The 8,099-nt window shown below is 33.6% G+C and overlaps 1 long non-coding RNA gene across 1 annotated transcript; it reads right to left on the bottom strand.

The window, feature by feature from the left end:
• Window positions 1-1,095: 1,095 nt before the first annotated feature.
• On the bottom strand, window positions 1,096-6,968 carry LOC119192014. Its single transcript, XR_005113568.1, has 2 exons — window positions 6,932-6,968; window positions 1,096-6,497 (listed from the first exon to the last, which is right to left on the bottom strand). It is a non-coding gene; the product is annotated as an uncharacterized LOC119192014 (long non-coding RNA).
• Window positions 6,969-8,099: the final 1,131 nt, after the last annotated feature.

Raw genomic sequence — 8,099 nt, 5'->3', positions numbered from 1 at the left:
GGTCAGTGATCGACTCACACATACAACAGTCGAAGAGGCTCGAAGCTTGCAACAAATTGTGTACATTCCCGATCTGCGTGGAACGTTCGTAATTGTTCTGTTATCAAGGGACACATTGCATAAACGTAAATACTATAACCAAAAAAGTCGAGATATTTCTCGTAAATAATGTGACGTCATTATTTTTTGATAGTGTTAATTTCGTACATAATAAAATACAGTAAAACCCGTTTAAGACGATTTCGATGTAGTCTTATTCAAGTAGCAACATGCCCAGGAGATTTGATTCGTTATAAAGTAAAGGCTCGTGTCCATTCTTAGGTCTAGAATATTTTTTTTTGAATATTTCAAATTCCTGTGTCTGTATGTTGCTTAGCAAGATATATTTTTATAAATAGTTAGAGAATATAGTTGAAGTTTTTATGTATTTTTAGTAGTTCCGCCAGTCGAATTGAGTGTATCCTGTAATGGCTGTGTGTTGATATTGAAATAAATAAATAAATATGTTAATGTTTATTAGGCAAGAGAATCACGATATAACAATATCATAAGAGGTGATTCTAGGCTTATAAGTTAGGAGTCTCATCATTCCCATTTTATAAGCCCTGATTATGTTAAATTGAGCTCAAGCTGACTACTTTCCATTAGTGTGGGGCTCGTTGCTTTTTTTAATGACTTAAGTTTGTACTACTTTTTCCACCAGTTTAGACATGAATCTAATAAACTATTGAATTGGTGTTAAGACCCTCCCTGAACAAACAGCCTTCAGCCTTCTTGCAAAGATTTTCGGCGCACACTTAAAAAAAAAGCTTAGGTCTTTTAAAGATTTTAAACTATCAAAATATTCCTCATTAAAATTATATGTATGAGAGGAGATACATGAAATCAATAATTTCAGTGGCATGAAATTAGGACATAATTATCCTCATTATAATAAATTATGCTTTTTTTTATACATTATAAACTTGTAAACATAAGGTAAGTGCGCCTTTTGCTGGGGGAATCACCTTAAACCATGAGAACGTTTATTAATTGGAAGTATATATATATACTTCCAATTAATAAAAAGGTAAAATAAAGAAAATAAAATCACCATTTCTAAATAGTGGTATATTTTCAAAAATATTGTTACATTGACCTGCATTATTTATTTACAAAAAAAAATGTAATATACTTAGTATTACAACCGCTTACTTCTATGATTGAATTAAAAAAATACAATAATGGTAAGAAACATTGGGATACCGTGTTTCGTGGTATATTTACAAATAAGCGTTGTTCTGGAACTTAACACGAATCCGTTTACAATATTCAAAATTAAATAAAAAATATTTAATTAAATTATTTGTCACGTTATTATAGAATTTAATGTCTGTGGTTTATTTAATATAAAACATTGTCTTTGGACTATATAGTCAGGGCCAAATTCAAGCACATGAATGGGAGGTCTTAATAAGTTTAAATTGGGCTCTAAGAAATATGAGAATATGAATATATTATTTATATTGGAAATATTTGTGTATTAGTTTGTCGTATAAGACGTTTACAAAACTTGACAGAGTCAAATATGGGCACAATTTTCTATATTGATAATGGGATCTGCCATACACTTATTGTAATGATATTTTCATCGTAAATTCGAACTTTATAGACATTAAGTTATATAAAAACGATCTTACACAAACACAAATAATTAAATCTTTCAAAATACTTATCATAAAAGCACATGGGTATATTTAAAAGCGGTCTGAGCGTGTTTTCATTCTATAACAATTTTGCACCCCACATAGGAGTTTGTCGAAACGCGGCGAGAGATAAAAGTGATTGGAAGCGATGAACGTGCGCGTTAGATAAGTATGTAGCCCCCAAAATGTTTGTCAAATCCGGCCCTTACGTCTCAGAATATTTTTCTGTACATTCTAATCAATTTTTATTTTATTTTATTTTACTAGATCCAAGAAAAAAGAAACCGTTGTAAAGAAGTAATCATAAAAGTTTCAAAGGTACACGCAATTAATTATAAAAAAATCAGCTTTTTATTGCTTAATAATATTAATTATTTTTATCGTAGAGAGGTTCAAAAAAAATTATATTCACTATCATCATAAAAATGTCACCAACACGTCCCTAAACTCAAATCACTGCAATCTCTCGCTGCAATTTCTTTATTTGTCACCGATTTCTTCATCTAGCCTAACTTACTATCTATATTTATTTAATATAAAAAGTAACATAGTTACATTTTCACAAATAAGTATTGTTTATTAGCAACAAATTATCTATAATATTAGATCAAATTTTACAAAATTTATTTATAATTTATGCGTTTCATGTTTAGGGGACACTGTCAGTCGATAGATCAAAGTGGCCTAACCCACAAATATGTAAAAACTAGCATTGTATATAAAAAAAAGGATTTTTTCAAATATGCAATTAATATAATGAGTTTTTTATGCAATTGAGCAAGTTGTTGCAGTCAGTAAACAGTGATTGGTTATATAAAAGACCTGGATTGGACTAAACAAAGATATCATAATACTGTCCTAGAATGCTGAATTTACACTGACGGTGGTCTTCAAACAGCACAAATTAGTGTTTCGTGAGACTCGCCGAGCTTCACTGCTCGGTGTCATAAAATGCGTGCCACTGTTGATCCTGGGTTACAGGGGTTGTAGTGGTGGGTGCGAGGGCGGGAATGTCTCTTTCACACTACTATTGGACGACAGAGACAACACAAACACAAAAGATGAATAAACAACCCATTGTTACTGCGTTTAGCATTCATAAAGAATGGCGAATTATTCGTTCATGGAATTCTCAAGTGTTTATAAATATCATTGTTACAAATAAGTAATTTTCTTACAATTTCTAAACGAATCTAAGCCTATAAAAAAATATTTTTTATGTTTATTTGATTTTGCATGGAGGCGTCATGTCACCTCTGTATGTCGTCATTAAATCAAGCAATCGTCTATTAATAATTATTAGAATATATTATAATATTTTTTTAAATTATCCAAGTTTTTTAAGCATTTGAGAATACATAGGTACATATTAGAATCTTCTTTAGTTGATAAAACAATAGTAATACGACAAAATTTGCTCAGGGATTCGAAATTTGAATTTTAAAATATATTTCGTTCACACACTCAAAATATACCAAAAATTTTTCATGGCAGACCGCCATTGTTCTTTCCTTACCTGAATGGCTGACAGCTATATCTTTTCACTTAATCGTTGCTAATAAACATTACCATCCATTCATATTAATATAAAAAAGCTAGAAACCAACGCACTCGAATCAGTCGCACTGGTGACCGCCGCGCTTCCCGTCCATACTTGAACACATTACGGGAGATCAGAGACGGTGAGATGTTTGAAAAGGAACTTCATTCGTAAGAAGGTTAAGTTGAAAATCTAATGAAAATTTTCTGTTCTGTTATATTTTTCCGTGCCTATACGAATATATAAGAGACGGTGATGTGAAATGGAACTTTAATCGTAACGAGGTTAAGTTCAAACTCAAAGATATAAGGTTTGTCCTGTGCGGTAACATTGCCTTTTATCGCTTGTAACAACACCCAAGTATTGTACACAAAGCTTAGGAATAAAAGCATATATTCACGCTGCAAAACCGGAAAAGGTGGGTAGCATTACAACACAAATAGATATAAAAAAATCTCTCAAGACTAGGAATAGTAATTGAACACAACATATTTGTTACGAACGGGAAGCGCGCGCTAGTCCCGTATTATCATAAATTGGGTCTGAAAACGACCTCCGCGGCATTACATACTGGACGACATACATACAAATGTATGGAAGTGTTGTTATGTTTGTATTGGCAGTTATATAAGATATGTCATAGTGTTTTTGTGTTTGAAAATTTATTTAAATAATTCAATTAATATATTTTATTGGCAACATATAGGAACAAGGAATTATAGTACATGTTTATGACAATATTTGTATTGTATTATCAACCGTATTCAAAACTACGAGAACTCATAGTGCGTTGAGTGCAATTTGACAATTCCATAGTTGTCTGCCTATTATTTATCGCAATAGCCAATAAGAGCACCGTATATGCGCATGCGCACGGCGATGGCTTTCATGCCGAAAAAACATTATTTAGTATAGGATTATTAATACTTAGTTAACGTATGAGAATACGGATGTAAAACTACAAATAAAATTTAGAATAATCACTTGGACCAATACAAACATCGCAACCCGACATCACCCACCCAACGTCAACATATTGTATATTTCGTTTAGCTCATACAAAATCTAAACATACAGCTTACACTACAAATACGTTAGACAGTCCACCGTACAAGACAATAATCACTTGCACGTTGTCAAAAGGGAGAAAAAAAAACAAAATTTCTAAAACGAAAATTTAGTAAATACATCAAAAATTGTGAGACGCGGACCGTGCACATTCAAACAATTCTTAAGCCTCATACACATTCCCATACATATTTCACTGCGACAAAAGATCGTTGCGTCAAACAACATTGATATGTGCACGAGCCTTTTAAAAATTTGTGCTAAATTTTGGGGTATTACATTTATTTGGCCTTAACTGTAATCCTTAATAGGTTTTCATAAAACCATTACCGAATAACTTTGCTATTGATATACAAAATAAAATTAAAAAACGTGAAAGTTATCAAAATGCAATAAAATATGGCCTCTTTAGTTATCAAAATAAATACATAGAATTCTTTTTACTTTTACACTTCTTTCATCATTTTTTTATTTCAGTGATATAATACTAACGCTCGTTTTCTCTTTGGACACGTTATCATATTTGGTATTGTTATCAATACCGTCGTACAGGGTCACCTACGCAAAACAGATCTATAACTAGGCTTGTGATTTTTTTTTTGCGATTTTGAGTTTTCCGAACGAATTTTTTTGTACTGCATTTAATGATGTAATTTTATAAAAAAATAATTAAGGCCTTTAAAACCAAAAACTTTGATATTACGTTGATGACATTTGAGGAGTGGTGACAGCCCTATATTCCTTAATATTATGGCAGTAGCTTTTAATCTTATTGAAATTAACATAAAATAGCCTAATTTATATTTGTGCCGATTACATCTCTGCGAAGTCAAAGTCTGCATTACTGCTGTCATTTTTACTATGTTTCATTGATATCAAGATATATTTAAATATTTGTTCAAAATTCAAATTCGTTCGGAAAACTCATTACCAACGGACATCAAAAAATACAATTGTCGTTACATTAAAAATGTCGTATTTTTGGACATCACGAAAATATAACAAGCAAAAGCGACGCGTCATTACTCTCAGTACAAAACTATCAACTAGATTCACTTATATTTGAGTTAGAAAAAAACACGGTGATTGTCTTTGTACACAGATTATAACATTGTAATTAAAAAATAATAATTAAAATAACATTGAGATAAAACAATATGTGCGCCCGCAGTGTACAATTTGTATTAAGTTTTACAATATAATTTTAATTCTGGAATCAGTCACGTGCGAAACAAAATAAAACTTATACAATTAAAAAAATAAAATAAAATTGGGCTGAATCACTGCATAAAGTTTGTCGTCACAAAAAAAAAGTATTTTTTCATTTAATTTTGAATTTCGAACACGTTTACCGTTTTGTACAATGCCGGCACACAATTAAATAAAAATTAAAAATATTTTTGTCACTAAATAAATGTCTTAAATCAATTGAAGCACCTACTAGGATAATAAAATAATAATAATATTAAATTAATTCACACGTTTTAGAAACATCGCGGGGAAAGGCGGCGAAGACGTACGAAAGAAATATATGAAATAAAAATTACACCAAATATACAAAACCTACACTTACAATGGACGTGATTATGCAATCTAGGACAAAACTGGGATTTGTAAAAAAAAACTCCATGTCGAAATATTAAGTTGGTATAATTTAAATTATTATTATTATTAAACGCTAAGGAAGCAATGATTTACGAAATACATGCCACATTTTTTTGTATTCATTATCCTGGTCCTAAATAGCAATTATTATATAAGTTGTTTTAACTTAAATATAATACGTATTGTATTTTGATTATTTTAAATTTGGTTTTATATCTTTATTGCATAATCACATCCGACTAATATAAAAGTGTTTGGTAGCAAAATTGAGAATTGTTTCAAAGGAAAAACATCCTTAAATATAGGCCCGATAAGTTTCACATTACAACGAAGCGATGTTTTCATACAAAACGTGCGATCCGATTTTTTAATCTAAACAATTGCGTGTGAAACTCTTTGGTTAATATAAAATCTTACAACGGATTTTTTTTTAATTTATATATATCCCTGTTGCACGGTTTGTATGAAAACAGCTCTTATTTCTACCACCATAGATTCTCATGTACCTGACACGACGTATCGGAGGTTTAACTGTCCTCTAGTAGATTGTGCAACTCTGCGTAGTTTAGTATGGCACGGTGGAGGAATTCGTATTGTAACTGAAATAGAAGTAAATGGGTTAGAAAAAGTGAGGAAGATTGAGGATTTTAAGATGTCTTGTTGCTCAGAGAGCGTTGTTTATGATTTGCACTTGGCATATTTCATACATTGAATAACGACTATATAACTTATGGTTAATGTTAAAGTCGACGGCAATCGTTCGAGAGATCGTAATCCCATCAGAGGGTCGGACGAGATCAGCTTCACGTTTAGAACCAAACTTTATGTTGTGCTATACAATGCCAAAAATAGAAACAGCTGGCACAACTTACACACTAACAAAGATTACTATAGGTTCAGCTGGTGAGAGCCAAGACAAATGTCATTATGATGGCCAATACTATGTTTTTGTATCTCTCTCTCCCTGCGTGTGTGCGTGCGTGTGTGCGTGCGTGTGTGCGTGCGTGTGCGCATGCGTGCGCGCGGTACTCACGAATGTGTCGATGGTCCGGGCGCGCTGCGAGCGCACCCTTACGCGCGACGCAGCACACGTCCACGCGCCGCTCCACGCGCAGCTGCCAGATCAGGATGCACAGCGCCACGAACAGCGACGACCGCTCCGTGCCCAGTCTGCAACAACACACATTACTCACGTACATTACGGTTATGATTGTGGGCTCCACGTTTTCCGCTAAAAACTCAGCTCATTGTGCTGTAAAGCTTTCATCAAACAGGACGGGGCGGTATGACGCGACACTGCTTCTCGAATCTATGTGAAATCGACCGCCGAGCGTATCTAGTTGATGTACATTCAACAGTACAGCATCGCGTCGCCATACTATTCTGTCCACTCTTTGACCGCTTTAGTAAATCAGGAGACGACCAAGACCCTCTATTGACAGTGGTCAGATTGCTCTTAGACAACAGCAAGACAATTCAGAATGTTAAATTACAAAGTACTATCATTATACTCGTTAAAGAAATATGAAACATATGACTTGCAGAATAAAGTTTGTTTATAATAGGGGCGTAGTGCGATACTCACTGGCAGTGCACGAGCATGGTGGGCGTGTGCAGCGGGTCGGCCGCGTCCGCCAGCTCGGCGAGGCCGCGCGTCACCTCGGGCACGTGTCCCGGCGCCGTCGGCCAGCCCTGGTACTGCAGCTGGCGCACCGACGACACCTCGCCGCTCTGTACATACATATATACTATAGTGCATCTTATAAAGTGTGCTTTTATTATTGGTGCGAAATCGTATTAGGTAAACATGAACATTCGTTGATACTATAGTAAAGTATGGTTACATTATGAGTTGGTGATCGTATTGGGTGCACATGATGGTAAACATTTTTTGGCATTTAAAAACGCTCGTGACATGGATGCAATTAAAGCGTTGCTAATGGGAAAGTAATAAAATTAAACAATTATGATAATTAACAATTGTGTACCAGGAGATCATAAACGCCAGGAAGTAAAATGATTATGAACAACTTCCATAAAATCTACAATGGTTTTATGTTGCTAAAGACAACATTTTATATTAACCATTTCTCCCTAGTATAGGATATGTTAACTCACCCCGTTTGGAATAAAACCCTCAAAAAATAGAATGTCTGTACCTTGTTATTAATAACTCTGAACTGCCGCCTGGTGTAATACGG

The sequence above is a fragment of the Manduca sexta genome, unplaced genomic scaffold (assembly GCF_014839805.1).
Source record: "Manduca sexta isolate Smith_Timp_Sample1 unplaced genomic scaffold, JHU_Msex_v1.0 HiC_scaffold_2238, whole genome shotgun sequence".
NCBI lineage: Eukaryota > Metazoa > Arthropoda > Insecta > Lepidoptera > Sphingidae > Manduca > Manduca sexta.
This window is presented reverse-complemented; position numbering and strand designations above follow the sequence as displayed.